The following is a 23760-nucleotide window of genomic DNA, read 5'->3' on the forward strand; positions in this document are numbered from 1 at the left end:
GCAGAGTTCCGAGACGGCATCCCCAGCCGGGTGTCTAATCACACACAGGAGCGGATGCTGGCAGACAACGGCCACCCGAGACAGGCGAGACGTGAGGCCACACAAAGCCAGGAGCTGCCAAGTGCAGTGGGGAGCAGGGAGCTGATTTCCAGATGACATCAGCGCTGGGAGAACCCCCACCTGAGCCTCACTCAGGGCTCCTCCTGACTTCCCCAGAACACCCTGCCTGTACACCTCCCAGTCCAATAACTGGTCAAGTTCTCCTCAGTTGTATGTGAACTACTAGGTGGAGAACCAGACAACTCAAGATAGCAGTAACGATAAATATTTAGGTCCAATTTCGGAGAGAAACAGTTCATAAAATGATAGTCCCATGTGCGGGATCTGGGTTTGCTACACCTTCGCGTAGAAACACCAATGCCAAATGAAAGGGCAAGTATATTCTTAGTGCAGGTCCCTTTGGAAATAAATTAACAGCTAATCAAATAACCAAAACCTTTTTTTGTTTGCTTTTGCTTTATTTAGTGGTAGAGTAAGGAACTGGATTCAAAGCCACACTTTACTATAAAGCAATGGTCTTTGATTATGGGGTTTGGAGGGGAGAGTGACTTAGACTTGTTTGGCACCAAAAAATACTTTTGCCTCAGGAGACTGCTTACAATTACCTGGAAAAACGTACCAATAAAGCTATTTTTAGAGTGTCCTCTACATTCCACTCCCCCCTTCTGCTTGTTTACTCATGCGATCCTACAGCAAATGTAAAACTCGCACCCCCTGTGAACGAAGGAGAGCCGAAGGGCTGGTGGAGATGGGGTGGCAGGGGGTTACCTAGGGTGACCCTGGTACATTAAACTTGTGCTGTCAGCCAAAGACACAGCCTCAGCCCCACAAGAGTATCTCTGCTCAGAGACCCCCCAACAGCTAACACCCGTCCTGGAAGGTTCTGGCTACACAAACTACATGTGGAGTGAACAACAAGTGCCCCAGAGCAAAAGAAGAACAAGTTTAGAGCTGAAAGTTACTCTTCAAAAAACATGATCGGTTAGAAACTGTGATATTATCTTCTACACACCCTCTTCAAAAGCAAACCAAACGCCGCTGTTAAAATTAACAAAGCCTTCAAGTTAGGGCAGAACACCATGCTGTCCAGATTACCACAGAAAAATCTCCACATATACAGTACCGTCATGCCATTCCACAAGAGAATTCCTGGCCATGATCACTCACCATTTTTAAAGTTCTTGAGGACAGAAACCAGGCCTATCTCCTTGAGTCAATACTCAGCCATGCCTGATACTCAGTAGATACTGCAAACATCTGATGAATGGATGAAAAGCCACTCATCACCATTACTCTGCTCCCAACACAAACAATAGTTATGGCTACCACGCAGATTACTCACTTCAATATATCAGACCGGGTAACAAAAAAAAAAAGAAAGAAAGGTGACTACAACAAGGTAGTAGGCACCAACTTCTAGCTTGGACAGGACCTTCAGGAGAAGTACTGAGGACTGACTTTCCAGCTCTTAAACCTCAAAACTGAACAAACTCTCCTAAGTCTGAAGAGAGAAGCACACTAACAGGAGACTTTATTAATCCATGGATGAGAAGTCATGCGGGTCATCAGCTGCTTCAGTCACAAGGAAGAGACAAGAGCCTGTTCTTTTGGAATCCAAAGAGAAGATACACTATTTTCAACAGTAAAGAACCAACTGGCTGGACACCCATGCACTAAGGCTTCAGGAAAGGTCCACACGCAAGACTGCCAGCCCAACTCATTTGACAGAAAACAAAGGTGACAAAAATTTTCAAACCTCAACTAACAACTCTACTAGAATTTTAGAGTTCCCAATTGGCTGGTGCAACACTACAAAAAAAAAAAAAGCGTTATAACTCACAACTGAAAACGGAATATGTTGTGGTTTTAAGGCAGAACTAATGCTACCAGAAAAGGTTTCCAACGTGACATCACCAGGAAGAAAAGACGCAGAGAGAGGCAGATACCGGGTGGCAAGAGATAGATCACAAGCTTCAGGGACCGGGCACTCCGATCTCCGCTCCGCGCGCGACCTTGGGCCAGTGACTTAACGTCTCCGATCTTCGACTTCGCTATCTACCAGTGGCTACAGCAACATACTTGAGAAGGCTGTGCTAAGAATCAAATACAACAATCGGTGCAGAGATCTCGCCACGCCGTCCGACAAACAGTAAGCGCCCCAGTGTCCGCTGTCTTTATTCTCAATCGCCCAGTTTCGCGAGCCATCCCTCGCCGGGAAGCCTGCGCTGAACGCACAGGCGGGCCCCGCCGCGGTCCCGACCTAACACGGCGCTGCACACGGCAGCGGCTCGCCCCCAGCAAGTTTGCAAACTTCTTCCAGGCTTCCCCGCGACGCGCTTAAGAGAAAAAGCTCCGCGTCCCGGGAGCCCGGGGCGCCCGGGGGAGCTGGGGGCACGTGACCGGCTCTCCGCGGACTCCCGGCGTCGGGGACCCTCGGCCGGCCGGCCGCTCGGCGGACGAGACGGCGGGCACACGGGTCGGCCTGGCATCGGGGCGGGGTGGGCGGCGCCCCCGCGGCCGGCCGGCTGGCCACCGCCCGAGCGCGCAAACCGGGCCGCTCCGGCCGGCCGGCCCGAGAGGAAGGCGTGCGCGGCGCCGGCCCTGGTCGCGGCCGGCCGCGGTCACACCCGGCCACCTCTCGGCCGGCCTGCCGCCGGGCCCGAGGGCGCGGGGATGCCCGAGGGCGCGGGGATTTCCGCGGGGCCGGCCGGGCCTTCCCGAGACGAGGACGGCTCGCGCCGGCTACCGAGGCCAGGGAGGGGGATGGGGCCGGGCCGCCGCTTACCGCGTCCGCTCCGCTGGGCTCCGGGCCGGGCGCGTCGCGAGGGCTCTGCCGAGGAGGAGACGGGGGGTGACGGGCGCGCGGAGAGATTCAAGCTGCGGCTCCTGCGGCCTCCCGGGCCTGTCCAAACCTCCAACGCCGCCGCCGCCGCCGCCGCCGCCGCCGCCGCCTCGGGCTTTATGGCCAAGACTCCGGCTCCGCTCCCACTTCCGCCACCGCCGCCGCCCCGAACGGAAGTACCTGTCACGAGACGCTCGACGCCAGGGCTGCGGGGGAGGAGCCCCGCCTCAGCCGTGAGTCACGTTCCGCCGTCTCCGTCCCCGACCCGAGTCACGTGGCACAAACATGTCTGCCCCCAGTAGCTGCGGCCATCTTGGAGGCCCCGCCGGGAGCAGGACGGCGCCATGCTGGACCCACCCACCGAAGCCTCAGCCCCTAAGCAGCTCAGCTTCAAAAGGAGCGAAGAAATTGAACCCGGAGAGCTCCGCGGAGGGTGGGACACCCCACCCAGCTCTAGCTCCACGTGTACACCGTAGGAGCTGGTCAGAACTTGGCTCCGTCTTAAACATGCTCTTCTCATAGCCTTTTCCTAGGTTGGTTCTTGCAAACTTCATTCTTTTGGTTGCTGGATACAATAACTATGGAATCATTCTTGATTACCGTAGTGGGTTGAATAGTGACGCCCCAAAAGGTATGTCCACATGATGGAACCTGTGGGTGTGACCTGATTTGGAAAAAAGTGTATTTGAAGGTGTAATTAAGGATCCGGAGATGAGACCCTCCTGGATTACCTCCTTGTAAAAGACAAACCAAAAGGAAAAGGCCACGTGCAGATGGAGTAGCCACAACCGAAAGGATGCCAGCAGCAAGGGGGGTGGGGGGTGGGGCCGAGTTTGACTTTTGTATTTGAGAGAATCTATTTCTGTTGTTCTAAGCCACCAGCGGTTCCAGGACACTAAAGCTCTCTCTCTCAGACCCTTCATCCACAGCCTTTGAAAGACACCCAGAATGCGACCCCTTACTCTCTCTGCCACCACCACCTGCTCAGAACCACCATCCTTTCTCACCTGGATTATGGCAACAACTTGGCTTCCGGCTCCCACCCCATTCCCTATCTAGTCTCAACACAGCAGTCAGAATAACATGTCATTCTCCTGCTCAAACTATTCCCATAGGTTAGAATAAAAACTAGAGGCTTTACAACCAAAAGGTCCTATCCTGGGACTTCTCTGGTGGTCCAATGGTTGGGACTCCCCATGCAAGGGGCCTAGGTTCGATCCTTGGTCACGGAACTAAGAATCCCACATGCCAGAGCGAAGGCTTTATGGGCAACTAAAGATTCTTCAATAAAGATCAAAGATCCTGTATGCTGCAATTAGGGCCTGGCACAGCCAAATAAATAAATTTTTTTTAAAAAAGTGTGATGAGGAGAAACACAGCAATGGCAGTGGGTAGGGAGTGACCCCAGCCTCCCTGTCTCCCAAAATCAGGCCACTTCCTTGTCTACCTGGTTTGATGCTGAGATTCCAATGCCTGGAACAGTGCCTGAGTCGTGACAGGTATTCAGTGAGTATTCACTGAGTGACTGATAAATTCATTCCTCTGCCATTTCCCTAATTCTCTCCTTTCACGTAAGGAGCTCCCACCACTCCCTTGAGACTAGTCCAGCAAGATTATATTAGTAAACACGCAGTCATGGTGCTGTATTTCAGAAGGTAACCCTACCTGCTTCAACAATAGGCCTCCAAGGAGTCAGATTTCAAACAAGACAGAAGTAGGTGGCTCTCCTGCACGCGCAGACATAGGCGACCCGGTGGCCACACTGTTCACAAGGGGCTTGTCACTGTGGAGAGAGCTGGGAGCAGGGGAGGAGCTCTGTAGAGATGGCACACCTGCTTCTTAAATGCCTGGGTGCAGAAGTGACACACACCACCTCTGCTCACATTCCTCTGGCGAGAGCTAGTTGTGCTGCATACCTGGATACAAGAGGACCTGCAAAACGGGGGCGGGTGAGGCTCCAGCTATGCGCTCTAGAAGAAGGAGAATGAACCTGGCCGGGAGCTGTCTGACCTGCTGCAGATATAGTGTGGAAAACACTGGATACAGGACACCAAGGAATGAGGGTGGTGCAGGAGAAACACCTGAGGTTGCCCAGGAGATGGAGTAGCCAAGGAGGGCTTCCCAGAGGAGGTGGCGCTGAGGTGACTCATGAAGGATGAATAAGAACCTGCTGGGCCAAGAGGAAGGTGACTACCCTGGAGGGACGGCTGTGTGCAAAGGTTTAGAGAAAAGAGAGCATGTCATAACTCGTTCCAGAAATTGCTGACAGGTTAGTGTTCCTGGAGAACAGAGTTGGAGGGAAGGAAGCAAGAGCCGTGAGGAAATTCAAGCACAAAGGCCGGCTGGTGGTGTGTCCTGAGTGCCTTTGATCCTGAGGTTGATGGAGCCTTTTCCTGTTTTCCTGCTATCGACAGTCCAGATCCACAATTGAGGGCAAAGAGTGTGGAGCAGCTGACATTTAGCAGGACTGGGACACCAGCTAAGACGGGTAAGACCCGGCCCTGCCTCCGCGCAGGCGGAAGTGGCAGGACTGGCCCCGCCACCTGGCTCACCTCCTCCCCCACCCCACAGAGGAGAGGGGAGAGAGAATTCATGGGGCCACAGGGCCGCTGGGGATCACTGGGCTGCCCCCCACCCCTGTTACCAAGGTGAGGGGCCTCTGTGAGACTTACAGCTGGGGTGGGGGGAACAGGACCCACGGGACTCTCCTTTCCCGGGGAATCTCCAAATGGATCCTGCCCTCCACCCCCTGGCAGGGGCAGGAGAGGACTCCAAGAGGAGAGGAGGCTGCAGGGTGGATGCTTGCACACCCGCCTGGCCCGGGCGAGGCCACCCTGTAGGCTTTTCCTGGAGTCAAGAGATCGGTCCAAAGGGCAGCAGCTTGAGCCACTGTATCAGCGATCCGTCACTACAAAACAAAACACCCCCAAGCCTAAGTGCCGTAAACCTGTGCTCATCTCTTGTCTCAGGACTCCTGTGGGCCAGGAGGTCAGACAGTGGGTGGTGAGTGTGACCCCTGTATCCGCCACGCTGCCTGGGCCGCGGCAGGGGGACTCGGCTGAGGCATGAGCTGAGGGCTCGCGTGGGGCTGGCTCACACGACGGTGACCGATGCTGACACGTGGGCTTCTCTCCATGCAGCCTTTCCACGGGGCTGCTCGTGGCCACACAATGTGGCAGCTGGCTTCCGCCCGAGAAAACCACCCGAAAGGCCAAGGTGATGCTGTAACCTGTGACATGACCGAGCCTCACAAGTCCCCCATCATCACGTCCACAGAACTCGGTGGGCTCACACGGGGTAGCTCTGACTCAGTGCGCGAGGACCACGGAAGGACGTGCACCCCTGACAGGAGAATCATGGGCGGTCATGCAGGCGGCAGACCACGGCTCTCTTGCTGGCTCTGCAGCCGGGAGGACTGGCCAGGGACGGGGCACCCGAGGAGGATGAGCTGGAGGGACAGAAGAGTTCTAGCCTGGCCGGCTCTACCCTACCATGGACCCAAACTAGGGGAAGGCCCATGGAGCTCTGCAGGTAGCTCACCCATGGCCCATACGCAGTGCAGGGCCTGCACAGGTGTCGGGGCTCCCAGAGCACAGAGAAGCAGCCTGGACCTGAAGGATCTGTTCAGAAGATGGCCCTTCCCCCATGGTGCTCAGCTGTCACCTTTGACAGAATTCAGATGACTGTAGACTATTTCTAGACTGTCCTGTTCCATTGATTTGTCTGCCCGACTTTATCCCAACACCACACTGGATTAATTACTGTACTTACATGGGAGGTCCTGAGATCTGGCGGGTAAGTTCTCCAACTTTCTTCTCCTCCCCTTCTGGATGGCCTTCGCGATGGTTGGCCCTTTGCATTTCTGTATAAATTTTAGACTCAGCTTGTCAATTTCCACATAAAAATTCTGCTATAGACTGGAATCATATGGCATTTATGATCCACTTGGGGAGAATTTTATTGAATTGTATACTTATGTATTATTTGAATGCTTTTTCATATATGTGTTACACTTCAAAATATTTGATGTCATTAAGAAATCTGCTACCCATGGCATGTGTGTGTTAAGTTGCTCAGATGTGTCCAACTCTTTGAGACCCTATGGATCATACCCCGCCAGACTTCTCTGCCCATGGGATTCTCCAGACAAGAATACTGGAGTGGGTCGCCGTGCCCTACTCCAGGGGATCTTCCCAACCCAGGGATTGAACTCATGGCATATATCGTATTTATATTACAAGACATTGAGACTCTTCAACCGTTTAACATTAAATTTCTTTCAAAACTTCACTTTTTTTCCCAAGGGATCTATGTTCCCTTAAATTCTATCATTTGCATACCATCTTCATGATTTTTTTGATATATCGCATGCCATCAATACTGCTAATTATGAAAAGGGAGTTGATTTTTAAAAATTTAAACTTTTTGTAAACAAACCTTTGTATCAGCATCATAAGGGGATGAGTCTCTCTTGCCAAACAGAGGAGATAACTGGCAAGGTGAACATCACAAAAATAAGATTGTTGACTTATAGCTAGCTGCTATCTGCTGAAAATCTTGAGAAGGAAGCCTACATGCTTTCTCTGTTCAAAATGCATATTTGCAAGTTTTAGAGAAATGCGACATGCGCATTGCCAGCATACTGAGAATTTCTCCCTGAGGTGATCAGGAAGGTTGGAAAAATACTGGAAAAGGAATAATTCTGTCACTTTCTGGTTTTCTGGAGCTCACTGTAGATCCACATGCAGGTGTGAGAAGTAGTCCAGAGAGACGGCCTGTACACTTTACTCGGCATCCCCCAAGGGTTCCCCCGCGAGGACGCTGACACTGGTGGTATTTTGAGCTCCTCAGTCTTGCCTGTACTCCCTTCTGCGTGTGTGTGCACATGTGTGCATGCTGTGTGCATCCCCCGTGCAGGTCTTTGTATCCACCGTCACCCAACTGTGTTTTATCGCCATTCTAACTCAGGAATCCGGCCAATGGAGCCAGCCCCCACCCCTGCAGGCCACCTGCCTGCTGTGTCTGAGGTGCAGTGTGGCCCACTCCTGTGCTGCCCCCTGGAGACCCCACCCACATGTGAACCTCGATGCCTCCCTGCACTCCCCCGCTCCCCACCCCCGGTCACAGCAACTTCCACGAGGCAGGGAAGCAGGATCTTACCACGTCCCTGAAAGGAGAGGAATGTGAGCGCTAATGAACAGCACTGACTGCTTGGACAGTATTTGAATATTAATGACCATCATCTCATGGTTAGATGTTTCTCCCCCTCTGAATGCACTGGTGAGCAGCCTAAAAGGCCAGGTCTCTAATCTATTCTTGGAAGAAACAAGGCAAATAGAACACAGAGGGTTACGTAAAACTTTCAAAATGACCTGACACAGGTATTCCCCACTTTTTAAAAGGTCGCTTTATACCACTTCAATTTTAAGAAAGCCCTACGTTAGTACCTGTTTTTACTAACCAAAAGAAATCCAAAGAGGCTTTTCACTTTTATAAGAAAAAGGCAAAAAGTGGAAATAGTGTTTCCCGTGAGTTCTGCTGCAAGCTGTTAGAGGCAGCGCAAGCTCTGAGCAGCAGGAGCGGCAACCCGCCTGGCCAGGTCCTCTCCAGGAACCGCACTCAGCCTCTCCCAGTCAGCTGGCCAGAGCTGGGAGCTGTGTCTGCGAGCGTCTGATCCTGACTCGTCTGTGCGTCTGAGAGCAAGACGTGTCCCAGGCTGGCTGCTTCTTCCCTTTACGCCGCTTGGCTCTGCTGTGTGTTAACAACACAAGGGAATCACTAACTCTGGCCCGCCCCAAAGGGTGAGGGGTACACAGGGAAAGAAAACCATTTGGGGTCACTTTACAGGCTACCTACCAACCACCTAACAGGCGAGACTGTCTGGTAGCCTGCTTGTTTTTTGTTAGTTGGAGATAGTTCGTATTCCACAAAACTTACCACTCACCAGTTTTAAAGTGTGTAACTCAGTGGCTTCTAGTCTAGTCACAGGGTTGTGGAAAGACCACCACCTACTCCACGACATTTTCAAGACCCTGTAGAAAACTGTGCTGTGAGCAGCCACTCCCTGTTCCCTCTTTCCCAGCTCAGAGACCACTGATCTACTTTGTCTGTAAGCATTGCCTATTCTGAATATTGCACATAAATGCACACATGAAATATCAGGATAGTACACATATGTATGTCTATGGATTGCATACGTTTTGTGGCCTTTTGTTCTTGGTTTCTTAGCAATAATGTTTTCAAGGTTCATCCATGATTATTGTACGTCATTCCTTTTTATGACCGAGAAAAGCTCCACTATATGGACAGGCACATTTTGTTTATTCAGTCATCAGTCCATGGACATCTGTTCTCCTTTCCGGCTACCAGGAATCATGCTGCTATTAATAATATTCATGTACACATGTTTGTGAATATATGTTTTCAACTCTCTTGGGTATACACCTGGCTGGTCATATGATAACTCTACGTTAATTTTTTGAGGAACAGCCAAGCTATTTTCCAAGTCTGCTGCAACATTTTACATTCTTACCGGCAATGAATGAGTTCTAGTTTCTTGATATCCTGGACAACAACTTGTTAATGTCCACTTTTCTTTTCCTTTACTCACCCCAGTGGGTGTGAAATGGTTTCTCATTGTGATTTTGGTTTGCGTTTGAATGAAGTTGTGTATATTTTCATGTGCTTACTGAACTTCTATATACCTTCTTTGGAGAAATGTCCATTCAAATCCTATGCCCATTTTTCAACTGGGTTGTCTTATTATTGAGTTGTAACTGTTCTTTATATATTCTGGGTACTATATCCTTTGCATATATATGATTTGCAAATATTTTCTTCCATTCTGTGGATTTTTTCACTTTCTTGACAGTGTTCTTTGACATATGAAACTTTTAAAATTTGATGAAGTCCCAATAATTTTATCATTGGCTGCTTGTGGTTTAGATGTCATACCTAAGAAACCACTGTGTATTCTAAAGGCAAAAACATTTCCATGTATGTTTTCTTCTTTTTTATTTTTTTGCCCACACCATGCAGCTTACAGGATCCCAACTCCCCAACCAGGGACTGAACCTGGGACCTCGGGAGTGAAAGCGCAGAGTCCCAACCACTGGACCAGCAGAGAATTCTCATGTTTTGTTCTAAAAGTTTTACAGTGTCAGTGGTTACACTTGGGCCTTTGATCAATTTGAATTCATGTTTGTACACAGTATGGTTAGGGAGTCAACTTCATTCTCTTGCCGTGGCCCCAGCACTATCTGTTGACAAGCGTGTTCTGATCCCAGTAAATAGCCTGTCCCCCTTCTTGAAAACAGTTGCCTACAGGTGTATGGGTTTACTTCCAGACTCCCCAACTTGTTCCATTAATCCACATGTCTACCCTGATGCCAGCACCATACTGCCTGGATTACAGGTATTTCTCAAATTGGGGAGTATGAAGTCTTCCAAATCTGTCCTTATTTTTCAAGACTGTCTTGATTATGTTGGGTCCCTTGCATTTCCATATGAGTATTAGGATCAGCCTGTCAATGTCTGAAAAAAAAAAAGGCAGCTGGATTTTGATACAAATTGCATTGAATCTGTAGATCAATTTGGATTTTCGCATGTTGAACCAGCTTTACATCCTGAGATAAATCCCAGTTGGCCATGGTGTATAATCCTCTTTATATGCTACTGGATTCAGTTTGGGAGAAATGACAACCCACTCCAGTATTCTTGCCTGGAGAATCCCATGGACAGAGGAGCCTGGCTGTCTACAGTCCACGGGGTCACAAAGAGTCAGACATGACTTAGCTACTAAACAACAACAAAATATACAATCACAAAAGGTATTGGTCTGTAGTTTTCTTGCAGTGTCTTTGGTTTCGGTGTCAGAATAACTCTGGCTTCAGAAAATGAGCTGGGAAGTGTTCTCGTTTTGTTGTTGCTGAAAACTGAACATTTTAAAGAACTGAATGTACAGCTTTAGAAATAAGCTCTCCTCCATCCCCAAGGCCTGTTATCATTACTGCTTGTTGTCATAGCTGTTTGTCAAGCCACTGTGCTGCACGGATTCTATAGCGTCTGCATCCTTCGTCACATAAGGCCACTACCATCTCCAGTCAGTTAGGTTAGTGGTCGGCTCGCGGGACAGTCTTCTTTAAATGTCTGGAACAAATAATGCTCCCAGTCTTTGCCACGAGGCTCTGAGTGCGTGTTGGGACAGGCTTTCGGGGTACAGGCAGGAGTTTACGGCTCCACCTTAGGCTTCATTGCCTTGCGTGTGCAAGGCTTTGAGGTCAACCAGAGGTGAGCGCTTAGGGCCTCCTCAGCCCTCCCCTGAGCTAGTGCACATCCCTGGGCACACAGAGCCACAGGTGAGCGCGGCCACCCACGCGCCCCAGAGTACCCCGGAGCCTCCAAAGCCCTCAGGGACTCTGTTCCCTAACCTGCTCTTTCAGGCTTTTTCTTTCTTTTAGGTCTGGTGTTTGACCGGACTCTTATCTGCTGCCTCTAACAATCACATAGTTAAGACACTTGTCTGTAATTGTTCATTAAAAACAATTAATTTTATTTATTTGTGGCTGTGCTAGGTCTTCGTTGTGCGGGCTTTTCTCTAGGTGCGGCGCATGGGCTTCTCTTGCGGTGCCTTCTCTTGTGGTGGAGCTCGGGCTCCAGGGCACACAGGCTTCAATAGTTGTGGCCTCGGGGCTCCAGGGCGCAGGCTCAACAGTTGTGGCCCAACTTAGCTGCCCTGCGGCATGTGGGATCCTTCTGGTCTAGGGATTGAACCTGTGTCTCCTGCACTGGCAGGTGGGTTCTTTATCACTGAGCTGGCAGGGAAGCCCCGTGATGGTTTCTCAAAAATGCCCTCTATAGAGAGAAGACTTCCCACACTGAGTGAGCTCCTAGTCAGCCTGGCCCCTGAGGGCTTCCAGGGAACCCCGGACAGGTCACGTGAGGGCCCCACTTGAGAGCGTGTCCTGGAGCGTGTTCCAGCTCCTCTTGTCCCTCTGGCAGCTGGCGGGCAGCACCGGAAATGCAAGCTGTTATTTCTGAGATGACTGTGGACCTGGAGAACACGTCTAGGGCAAAGACAAATCTGAGCATGCTCTCTGTTCAATCGTATTCTTGAATAAATGTTCTCCAGGCTGTTTCAACAATTTGGCTAATTGCCACACTTTTAAAAAAAGTTGATTCTGACAATTTTTGCCCATTTTCGGGTTGACTTTATGGAGGAGGCAATGTCTGTAATCGTTACACTGCCATTTTCACTGATCTTGCTCACACTTGCTTGTGTTTCAAACTTGCAACTAAACCTGAATTTTTCTCAAATGTGACTGATTATTTCAAAGAATCACCTTCTTATGACTGATTAGCACTCCATTCTATGAGTACATTATTATTTCCTTAAACTGGTCCACATGAAGAGGTGGAGGGCTCTGGGGACATGCAGGAGCCAGCTGGTACTGACTCTCAAGAGCCACTTGAGTACACATTTTCCCAATTCCCCATTCAGTAAGGTTCCACTGGTAGCTTGAAATCAGCCATGGGGGAAATGCTTACACCACAGAAATTGGCAAAAATTACAAAATATTTCCCCCCACTCCCAACTGACTGGCAGCAGGTTATGCGTTTAACTACACACCAGCGCTTGCAGGGCTTGTAACAGAGAGCCACAACAGGACCATGATTTTCTTTTTTATTTTTTTGGCTGCTGTGGCATCTGGGACCTTAGTTCTCCCACTGGGAATGAACCTGTGCCCCCTGAAGTGAAAGCACAGAATCTTAACCACTGGACCACTATGGAAGCCCAAGACCATGTTTTATTAATCTGTGTATCTCTAAGACTCAACAGTCTTATTTTATAATCTTTCTTGATTTAGCATAACTTCAAAGCATAGTATTCATTGACACACAACTGTCATTATTTTAATGGATGCAATTTTCCTTTGACCTAATGAATTTCTTTAATCTCTCTCATGTTGATTTATTATTAGATCATTTCCAATATTTCACAGTGATGAACACTGTCATGTAATGAGCTTTCTGTACCTTGTTGAAACTCCTTTAAAGCTGGGAACGGGACTTCCCTGGTGGTGCAGCGGTTAAGAATCCGCCTGCCAGTGCGGTGGACACGGTTTCCATCCCTGGTCCGGGAAGATCCTACAGGCCGTGGAGCAACTAAGCCTGCATGCCACAACTACTGAGCCTGCTCTCTAGGGCCCAGGAGCTGCAAGTACTGAAGCCACTGCAAGGCGAAGCCGTCACACTGCAACTAGACAGTAGCCCCAGCTTGCCGCAACTAGAGAAAGCCCGCAAACAGACTCAGCACAACCAAAAATAAATAAATAAGTAAAACATAGTTTAAAATTTAAAAAATACATTAAAAAAGACAACCCTCCCCGAAACAGGCTGGGAACAGGCTACCTTGCCACGAGAAAGCCTGAGACAGAGTGGAACACACATATGACCTCCTGGATCATTACCGCTTTTACCTGGTGTCTTTTCTGGGTCCACCTCCCTGTTACAGGGACTCAGGCAGAACATACCTGCACCACACAGTCACAGGCAGGTGCTGCCTTTCAGGTTTTCATGCTGTCTCCAGATGAAGTCATGTCTACAAGACAGCAGGGCCTGTGTAACTGCAGAGTTCTGAACCAGGAATAATGAGGGTGCTCTTGCAGCTGCTTTAACAGAACCAAGACGTGTGTGCACCGGACAGAAGTTTCCTTCTCCTCTATTAACAGCCCAGCTGCACAGGGTCAGGGAACTAAGCTCCAAGTACCCTGCTGCTCAACTGCCCCTGGCCCCCGCCCTCCCCCCCACTCCCCAGAGACACTCATCGAGGCCTGGCAGTGACTCTGGAAGCATCTAACGCCCTGGGTTAAATCCCTTTCTGATTAGAATTGCGGAAATGGCTTCTGTTTCCTTAACTGGACCCTGACTGATGCAGAGGCTTGCAGTCAGAGCTGGTGATCAGCCACATTCCACCTGAAAGGTGGCTCAGTCCAGGCTCTGCCTACATTCTGGAGAGCCTCCTGCTGTTATGCCAAAGAAGCAACGTGGACACCCCCCATCAAACAGCTCCCCTGGCCTAGCCGGTCCCAGTGAAGCACAGGCCACTTCTGAGGGGGCTCAGGGTGAGCAGACACAGCCTGCACTGCAGAAATCCTGCTGCTGCCGGGTTACCTCTGTCCACACGCAGGGTAAGGGCCATACCAGCCCGGCCATGACTCAGGCCAGATGAGTGTCTGCAACAACGCATGGAGTGAGTTAAAATGCCTTTCATCCTAGAGACTGGGGGGCCTCTTTCTATTCCCTATAAAACAAAGCCACCGGCAGTTCAATCAGAGACTCCGGGGGATTGTCAGGGAGGACTGCTGGTGTGCAGAGCACAGAGGAGGGGCCCCCACGCTACACCCGTGACCCCACTGGGGACCACAGAGGATTTTTTAAATTTAATCATTATCTACTTATTTTAAGGTGAAGTAGGAAAATATGACATGTGAAACAAACCGAATTTCATGAGCAGTATTTCTTTAGGACATGTTAGAAAGGAAAACCAATTATGGAAAATTATTAGGGAAATAATAGCAGAAGTGGCATGAAGAGATGGCCAGAATCATGCAGGTGGCATGCCGATTCCTAAGATCTGGAAGTCCCACCGCGAGATGACATCTGGTCCTTGTGACAACTGCAGGAGTTGCTTAATTCTGCCCCCACGTTAGGATGGAGAGTGAGGCCCAGATGACTGAAGTGACCTGTCAGTGTCACATGGCTGCCAGCGGTCGATGACACAGTTGGGATTCTGCCCTGGCTGTTTCGGTCTTTGCTCTCTCCCACTCCCACTATATTTGTCATATGCAGACCCTGAAACGCAGCAGGAAGAGTGACTTTGGAGAAGTGAGAAACTCTTTCAGGCCACTTCCTCCTGGTGGCTGTCGCATCCCCTAGGTCCTGGTTCCCCTTGGAGGGGCTGGTGTGTTGCAGAGAGCACCCAGGGGAGGTGCCAGGTTTGGGGGCTGGACGTGCATGCTGGCCGCTTCCTCCAGGGCGCAGGCCACAAGGAAGCGGGCACCTTCACATTCAGCAGCAGAGAGGAGGCAGGGGCCTGTCCGAGTCTCTGTGGCTGCTTCTCGGCCTCCTCTCGGGGCTGCAGTCAATATCGCAGGAAAACAAGAGAGAAAGGGCAGCTGGAGTGGTGCAGGGGTTGGGAGGCTGCCTGAGCACAGGCTGAGTCCCTTCTCAAAAGCCAGGGACCCACGTGGCCCAGGACTCGGGCTCAGAGCTGTCCGAGCCAGCCTCCTGAGGAGCCAGCGCCGTGGGTGCGCCTCCTGCGCTGGGGCTTTCGGTGCTGGCCCAGGGCGCCGGCTGGGGACCCACAGGCTGGCCGGCACAGAAGGAGGACATCTGCTGGGCTGGGCTGCAGCTCACTGCTCTTTTCCAACCCAAATGACTTCTGTTTCCTCTGTCTTAGATTCTCGTAACAGTTGGAGGAACACTGCCTTTGCATCGCCAAGGCCGCAGGCTTGAAGAACTGTGCGCACGGCCTCCTTCCAACCCTGGCTCTGCAGTACCCAGGGCAGAGATGGACGGGATGTGAGCAATGACCAAGGGACCTGGGGACCAGGGGAGCAGGAGGGATGGCAGGTTCTGGATGCTGGCCTTGACCAAACCGTCTTTTTAAGTGCTTCCTTATCGTTCTCGCCTAGCTTAAAAAAAGACATGCTGGCAGAATGCCTGGGTAGCTCAGTTGGCAGAGCATCAGAGCTTTACTCTGAGGGTCCAGGGTTCAAGTCACTGTCCAGGCACCCAAAATAAATAAATAAGTACACAAAATTGAAAAACAACCTACATGTCCAACAAGAGAGGAATGGACAGAAAAGATGTGATATGCATATACAATGGAGTACCACGTAGTCATAAAAAAGAAGGAAGTAATTCCATTTGCAGCAACATGGAGGCACCTAGAGATTACCATTCTAAGTGAAGTAAGTCAGAAAGAGAAAGACAAATACCATATGCTATGACTTAGATGTGGAATCTAAAATATGACACAAATGAACCTATCTGTGAAACGGAAACAGAATCACAGATGTGTGGTTGCCAAGGGAGAGGGAGGGAGTGGGAGACTGGGGTTAGTAGATGTGTAAGGTTTTGTATACAGAATGGATAAACCACAAGTCCTACTATGTATGAGTATCCCGGGGTAAACCATAATGGGAAAGAATATTCACAGTATATGAATGTATAACTCAATCACTTTGCTGAACAGCAGAAATTAAAACGCTGTAAATAAAATAATGTAAACAACTTAGCCCCATACTCACTCACTCATCATGGGACAGTAACTTTACAGTGGAGAAGGCTGGAAGACTTCCAGTGTAACCAAGTGACCCCACCTAACATCACCAATACCGGGATAAAGTAGCACCAGGACCTCGTGACAAGGTGAACTGGGACAGACACAGTACTATATACAGCGTTCCTGCCGAAAATGCAAAGGCTGCGTGTAACAAGAAGGAAATGTCAGGTAGACCCACAAGGAGGGACAGTCTAAAAAGTAACTGGCCTGTGCTCTTTAAAAATATCAAGGTCAGAAAGACAAAGAAGGGCTAAAGAACAAAGAAACTGTTCCCGATCAAGAGTCTTAAGGGACATGAAACCAAATGCAACACATGGTCCTCGAATGGATCTTGGAAGCGAAAGTCACTCAGTTGTGTCTGACTCTTTGGGACCCCTTGGACATAGTCCATGGAATTCTCCAGGCCAGAATACCGTTGTGTGTAGCCGTTTCCTTCTCCAGGGGATCTTACCAACCCAGGGATCAAACCCAGGTCTCCCTCACTGCAGGCAGATTCTTTACCAGCTGGGACACAAAGGAAGCCCAAGAATACTGGAATGGGTAGCCTATCCCTTCTCCAGTGGATCTTCCCGACCCAGGAATCGAACCGAGGTCTCCTGTATTGCAGGTGGATTCTTTACCAGCTGAACTACCAGGGAAGCCCTATGGATCTTGGACCAGGAGGAAAAAAAAGGCCAGAAAGGACATTATTGTGACATGGGAGAACCTGATCATGGGCTGTACATTAGATAACAGGATTGTATCAATGTCCAATTTCTAGAATTTGATAATAGTACTCTGGTTTTGTATCAGAACTCTGCAGGGGCCACAGGACTGGAAAAAGTCAGCTTTCATTCCAATCCCAAAGAAGGGCAATGCCAAAGAATGTTCAAACTACCACACAGTTGTGTTCATTTCACATGCTAGCAAGGTTATGCTCAAAATCCTTCAAGCTAGGCTTTAGCAGTATGTGGACTGAGAACTTCCAGATGTACAAGCTGGGCCTCAAAGGGATAGAGGAACCAGAGATCGAATTGTCAATTCGCTGGATCATGGAGAAAGCAAGGGAGATCAAGAAAAACTTCTGCTTCTGCTTCACTGACTATGCTAAAGCCTTTGAGTGTGTGGATCACAACAAACTATGTGAAATTCTTAAAGAGATGGGAATACCAGACCACCTTACCTGTCTCCTGAAAAACCTGTATGTAGGTCAAGAAGCCACAGTTAGAACCAGACATGGAGAAACTGACTGGTTCAAAATTGGGAAAGAGTACGACAAGGCTATATATTGTCACCCTGCTTATTTAACTTATATGCAGAGTACATAACACAAAATGCTGGGCTGGAAGACTCACAAGCTGGAATCAAGATTGCTGGGAGAAATATCAACAACCTCAGATATGCAGATGATACCACTCTAATGGCAGAATCAAAGAGGAACTACAGAGCCTCTTGATGAAGGTAAAAGAGGCAAGTGAAAAAGCTGACTTGAAACTCAAAATGAAATAAACGAAGATCATGGCATCCAGGGCCATCACTTCACTTCGCTTCAGTCGCTCAGTCGTGTCCCACTCTTTGTGACCCCATGAACCGCAGCACGTCAGGCCTCCCTGTCCATCACCAACTCCCGGAGTCCACCCAAACCCATGTCCATTGAGTCAGTGATGCCATCCAACCATCTCATCCTCTGTCATCCCCTTCTCCTCCTGCCCTCAATCTTTTCCAACATCAGGGTCTTTTCAAATGAGTCAGCTCTTCGCATGAGGTGGCCAAAGTATTGGAGTTTCAGCTTCAGCATCAGTCCTTCCAATGAATATTCAGGGTTGATTTCCTTTAGGATTGACTGGTTGGATCCCCTTGCAGTCCAAGGGACTCTCACTTCATGTCCAGGGCCATCACTTCATGACAAATAGATGGGGGAAAAGTGGAAGCAGTGACAGACTTTATTTTCTTGAGCTCCAAAAATCACTGCAGATGGTGACTGCAGCCATGAAATTAAAAAGATGCTTGCTCCTTGGAAGGAAAGCTATGACAGTGTATTAAAAAGCAGAGACATCACTTTGCTGCCAAAGGTTTGTATAGTCAAGCTTATGTTTTTTCCAGTAGTCACATACAGATGTGAGACTTGGACCATCAAAAAGGCTGAGTGCCGAAGAATTGATGCTTTCAAACTGTGGTGCTGGAGAAGACTCGTGAGAGTCATGTGGACTGCCAGGAGATCAAACCAGTCAATCCTAAAGGAAATCAACCCTGAATATTCATTGGAAGGACTGATGCTGAAGCTGCAATACTTTGGCCACCTGATGCGAAGAGCTGACTCCTTGGAAAAGACCCTGATGCTGGGAAAGAGTGAAGGCAGGGGAAGGGGGAGACAGATGAGATGGTTATATGGCATCAGCGACTAAGCGGACATGAATTTGAGCAAACTCCGGGAGACAGTGAATGACAGGGCTTAGCGACTGAACAACAGCCAACCTGTGATCTTAGGAAATAAACCCCGAAGTTAGAGGTTAAACAAAGATGTTTTCAATTCACTCTCGAGTGGTTTAGAGAGAAGGAATGATAAAGACAAAAAATTCACCTAAGCAGCCCAAGGTCAAGTCAGACGACACAGCATGGAGGGCGGTGAGGGCCTCTCCTCTCCCACACCCTCTGCCGCCGCCTCCCAGACACAAGCACCATCTTTCACGACTCTCAGTGCTCAGATGATCTGCTGTACACAGACGGATGGTCTGTCAGGGTTTGATCTCGTTTTAAAAATGGGGTCAGAGATGACATGTTACTCTGCAGTGTGATCTTTTGCGTGGTTTTGAAGTCTTAAAAATCAAAGCAATGCATGCATACGGTTAAAAAACAGTAGTACTAAAGGCCTTTAGTAAAAGCCAGCCGCCCCAGCCCTTCCTGACCCCAAGGCTGCTCCTCAGAGCAGTTACTCCTGATTGCTTTTTTCGCTGCTTACCCCATGTGTCCATGTCCTATCGTTCAAGAGTTGTGTCCGACTCTTTGCAACTCCCTGGACTGTAGCCCGTCACACCCCTGTGTCCATGTTATTCCTGAGGCAAGAGTACTGGAGCAGACTGCCATTTCCTCCTTCAGGGGATCTTTCCAACCCATGGATCAAACCTGCGCCTCCAGCACTGGCAGGCGGATTCTTTATCACTGAGCCACCTGGGGAGCACTGCTGTGAACATACTTGTATAAATACCTGTCTGAGGATCTACTTCCAGTTCTTTTAGCAATATGCCCAGAAAAGGAATTGCTGGATCATATGGACATTCTATAGGTAATTTTTTGAGGAACCTCACACTGTTTTCCACAGCAGCCACACTATTTTACATTCCCACCAGCAGTGTATAAGCGTTTCAATTTCTATTTTTTTTAAAATATAATTCCTAATGGGCCTGGAGCGTTACTGTGATTTTGGGACCACGGGTCGCAAAGAGTCAGACATGACTGAGTGAGCACAGGCATGCCTTTCTGGAAAGAGCACTGCGCATGCCCAGCAGATGGAGGCAGCTCAGCGGGCGCCCACCCACCCCGCTCGGGAGACACGCAAGGTGTTCTGCTCAAAAACGTCAGTGGGAACGGGGCTTCCTCCGGGCAGCTTCTCCAGCACCCCCCAGGGGTCCAGGACACGCCTGGCCATTTCCTCGAAGGGGGCCACTGAGAGCATCATCACACCCCCCTCCCCTAACGTTCAGGAAGAGAGAGGAAGCGCGACAGACCCCTCAGCCCCCGGGGTTCGGTTATCCTACCCCCTACCCCCCGTCAGGGCAGGTCTCCTGGGGGCCCTGTCCCACCTTCGCCGCTGTGACCTGGGCTCCGTGCCCCCCACCAGCCCCGCGAGCACGGCACACGCCTGGGGTGAGCTGGACTCTGCAAGTGAGGGGACGCCGGTGCGGCTCTCAGCCCTCGGATCCTGACTCAGCAGCAGGACGGCTGTCGGTCCCCGCTTCCTCGATTCCGCCCAGCACTGCCATCCCCCTCAGAACATCCACCTCTGCTCTCTCGGCCTGTGGCTTCTCTTCCCAAGGCTTCATCTGTTCCTCAATTCTAATGGATTCTTCCATCGCAGACAATGGCCTCGAGTTCCAGCTCCGGTAATTCCCACTCACTGGCGCCAGGGACAGTCTGCTGGGGACATCTGGCCTGGTCCCTTTCCCGCTCCGGCTGGCACAGGAGGCTCACGCTGCTTCTCTGTGTCTCTGTCATCCTTTTGCCACCGACACGGCCACAACTACCACTCTGACTGACCCCTCGAGCTTTGGTCACTGGAGCTGCTGAGAGTGGAGACACTCTTTCATCTTAATAAAGTCACTGTTATTTTGCATGTGTCCCAGCAGAGGTAGCTATGTCTTACCTCTGAGCTTTCTCACCAGCGCACCTCGGCCAGGAGAAAGCCGTGTCTCGGAGGTAGTGAGGAAGATCAAGCAACAGAGACCACAGCCGTGACCAGGAGCTCCCTCCCTACTTTCTCCATCACGTGTAGAAGGGACTGACGATGGCACATATTGTTCTCGGTCCTGGACAGGGGGAGAGGCCAGCCACACTTCAGAAACACTGCGTGCAAGGTCTCGGTGAGACAGACGAGGGCAGAGAGCAGGAGGGGCAGGGCTGGGGCTGGGGGAAAGAGCTGGGCTGGGGAAGGACGCGTCACAGGAGCTCAGGGCAGACACTTCCGAGCCCCTTGCTGGAGGTCTTGGTCAGGCACGTCTCTGAGGGACAGAGCAGCGATCAGATCTGGACTCCAAGTGAGGAAAGGCCTTTCCACAGACAGAGCTGCTGAGCAAGGACCAGCTGAGACCAGGCACGTGAGGGGGGGCCATCCAGAACGCCAGGAAGTGAACTCGACTGTGAAGGGCTTTTCAACCTCGAAACTGTTGATGTTCTAAGCATCTGATGTGGCTCTCAACTGTGATGTTGTCAACCTTGGATAAAGGACCCGCCCAAAAGTGGGACAGGAAGCCATCACGCCTCAGTACCTGTCCATGCCCAGAGGCTGTGGTCCTTCACAGAAGCCAGGGGCTGTTTGGATGGAACTCGAGTTCATGAAAGGTCTCAGATGTTTCTGTGTGTGTGTGTGTGTGTGTGTGTGTGTGTGTGTGTGTTGTATGCTTAGTTGTGTCCGACTCTTGCAACCCCATACACTGTAGCTCTCCAGGCTCCTCTGTCCGTGGGATTCTGCAGGCAAGAATACTGGAGTGGGTTGCCATTTCCTTCTTCCAGGGGCTCTTCCCGACCCAGGGATCAAAGCAGGGTCTCCTGCATTGCAAGCAGACTCTTTACTGACTGAGCTACAAGGGATGTTTCTATTAGATAATTATTAGATAACTACCGGAGTCCATTTTTATTAAACAAGTACTACTGTTCTTCTCCATAATTAGTAAACTGATACATGCGTAGAACAACAACGGTGACAACAAAAAACTTGGTAAACTCAAGAAGACACCAAGGGCGGACTATATAATTCTGCCACCCAGAGATAACCATGATTAGCATTTTTGATATAAAAATATCAAGTCTTTTTTGTGTGTGTACATTTTCCTTCACAGTTGTATTCGATTTTACATGCTATTTTGATGTGGGTTTTGAAGATTTTTTTGATGTGGACCGTTTTTTAAAGTCTGTATCGAATTTGTTACAATAACGCTTCTGTTTTTCTGTTTTGCCTTTTTGCTCCTGAGGCATGTGGGATCTTCGCTCCCCGACCAGGGATCAAACCTGAACTCCCTGCATTGGGAGGTGAAGTCTTAACCAGTGGACCGCCAGGGAAATCCCTCGATGTGTGTTTTTTTTTAACTTAGTTTGACAAAAACTTACAGAAGAGTTTATAGGAAAACTTATACAGAAAACTTACAAAGAACCCCTGTAAATACCCGTGTTCCCTTCACCTAGATTCACTGCATTCCTTTTAAAAATTACTTGCATGCTATGGACATGTTTCCATATCCGCGGTCATCGTGGCCGATGTCCACTCCTTGCCAGGTGGCCTCGTGTCCACGTGACCCTCCTGTCCTCACCACGACTCTGAGATGAATACTCTCATTATCCAAGCCTCACAGATTAGGCCTCCAGTGCTTCCAGTATTTCACTTCACAATCGTTTATTAAAGGTCTTTGATTCCTATCTTTCTGCACCTATTTCTTAGGTTTTCAACGCCACCCTTAAATAAGATTATCCACAACCTCCCCCGAGCCCACTGGTGGGGCAGAAGGCATCTACGACAGTCACAGCGCCTTGAACATGCGTCCCATCACCAGCCACAGCATGGCCCATGAGGCACTATGACTAACTACGTCTCTTAAACCATCTAATGATCTTGTGAACAGCTTACTATTGCATTTTTCATGATTCAGAATTACTTCATCAAATGTAAGCATATAAAACACACTCTATTCTCTATTATAATGCTATTGGACATTACTTCAAGTTAAAATATGTATGCACTCAGCTTCATAGCAGCATTATTCACAAGAGCCAAAAGGTAGACACAACCCAGCTGTCCATTGACAGGTGAACAACAAAATGCAGTGTTGGGGCAGAAAAATGTCCCTTCTCCCCTTCTAGGTTCTTTGGCTGGTCTAATGGTTAAACTGATGTAAGACAGATTAACTGGAGACAAAGCGATTTCATTTCATATTCATGGGAGCCCCATAAAAATATGAGACCCACAGGCAGTCAGGCAATTAAGGCTTACCTGCCTCCCTGAGCTGAGGAAATGGTTAGGGGCTGGGTCTGCAGAGGGGAGGGCCGCCCACATGACGACGAGAGCACATGTCTGGTGATCACGTTTGTCCTGCCACACAGGTAAGTCCAGAAGATTAAACAGCTGTCTCTGGTAATTGCTGTCTTTAGGGGTTGGCCCCCTATTTAAATTCTTTTAGGCAGATAAAGAAGAGGTAAAGGTTTTTCCTAAAACTGCTGGGTCTTGATTTCCTTTGGCTCAAAATAATTCACATGACAAAAGTGGCACGTTTCGGCTGGTGTATTCTGCTCCTGTCCGGTGCTATACACACACAAGAGAACATTACTCCGCCTTTAAGAGGAAGGAAATTCCGACACACGCTACAGCGGGTGACGCTCGAGGACACGTTATGCTAAATGAAATGAGCCGGTCACAGAAAGATAAATAAGTGCTCTCACTCCCCTTATATGAGGTCCCTGGAGCAGTAAACTCCACAGACACAGAAGGCAGAATGGTCATTGCCAAGGGCTCGGGGGAAGGAAAAATGGAGAGGTAGTTTACTGCACATCATTTCATCTCTTTGTAAAATGAAAAGACTTTTGGAGATTGTTTATACAACACTGTGAATGCACTTAATGCCACTGAAATGTACACTTAAAAATATTAAAGCGGTAAATTCTACATTATGTGTACCTTACCGCTATTAAAATTTAAAAAAAAATTTTAGATCTATGCGGTATGAGTTTCATATTAAATGATCAATGAAGTCAGCACTGAGCCTCAGACACCGAGGCTGACACCTGTGAGAGGCACTGGAGGTGCTCCAAAGGGCTGTCTGTGAACTGA

At 49.5% G+C, this 23760-nt stretch overlaps 1 protein-coding gene, 2 long non-coding RNA genes and 1 other non-coding gene across 10 annotated transcripts in view; 3 read left to right on the forward strand and 1 right to left on the reverse strand.

Moving 5' to 3' along the window:
• RAB7A (RAB7A, member RAS oncogene family) overlaps positions 1–3056 on the reverse strand; it is a 44739-nt gene extending 41683 nt beyond the window's left edge. For all 7 annotated transcript variants that reach the window (XM_081526560.1, XM_081526566.1, XM_081526562.1 and 4 more), the window contains exon 1: positions 2846–3056. The gene's annotated coding sequence lies outside the window, so the exon portion shown is untranslated. The remainder of the gene's footprint in view (positions 1–2845) is intronic.
• Positions 1989–22635, forward strand: LOC145520319 (uncharacterized). The gene is made up of 3 exons (XR_014064402.1): positions 1989–2209; positions 15363–15484; positions 22378–22635. It is a non-coding gene; the product is annotated as an uncharacterized LOC145520319 (long non-coding RNA).
• LOC145520324 (uncharacterized) lies at positions 3060–6958 on the forward strand. The gene is made up of 2 exons (XR_014064407.1): positions 3060–5390; positions 6043–6958. It is a non-coding gene; the product is annotated as an uncharacterized LOC145520324 (long non-coding RNA).
• On the forward strand, positions 15624–15696 carry TRNAK-UUU (transfer RNA lysine (anticodon UUU)). Its single transcript has one exon. It is a non-coding gene; the product is annotated as a tRNA-Lys (tRNA).
• Positions 22636–23760: the final 1125 nt, after the last annotated feature.

Source organism: Giraffa tippelskirchi, chromosome 9 (assembly GCF_054371585.1).
Source record: "Giraffa tippelskirchi isolate mGirTip1 chromosome 9, T2T-mGirTip1v1.2.pri, whole genome shotgun sequence".
In the NCBI taxonomy this organism is placed as follows: domain Eukaryota; kingdom Metazoa; phylum Chordata; class Mammalia; order Artiodactyla; family Giraffidae; genus Giraffa; species Giraffa tippelskirchi.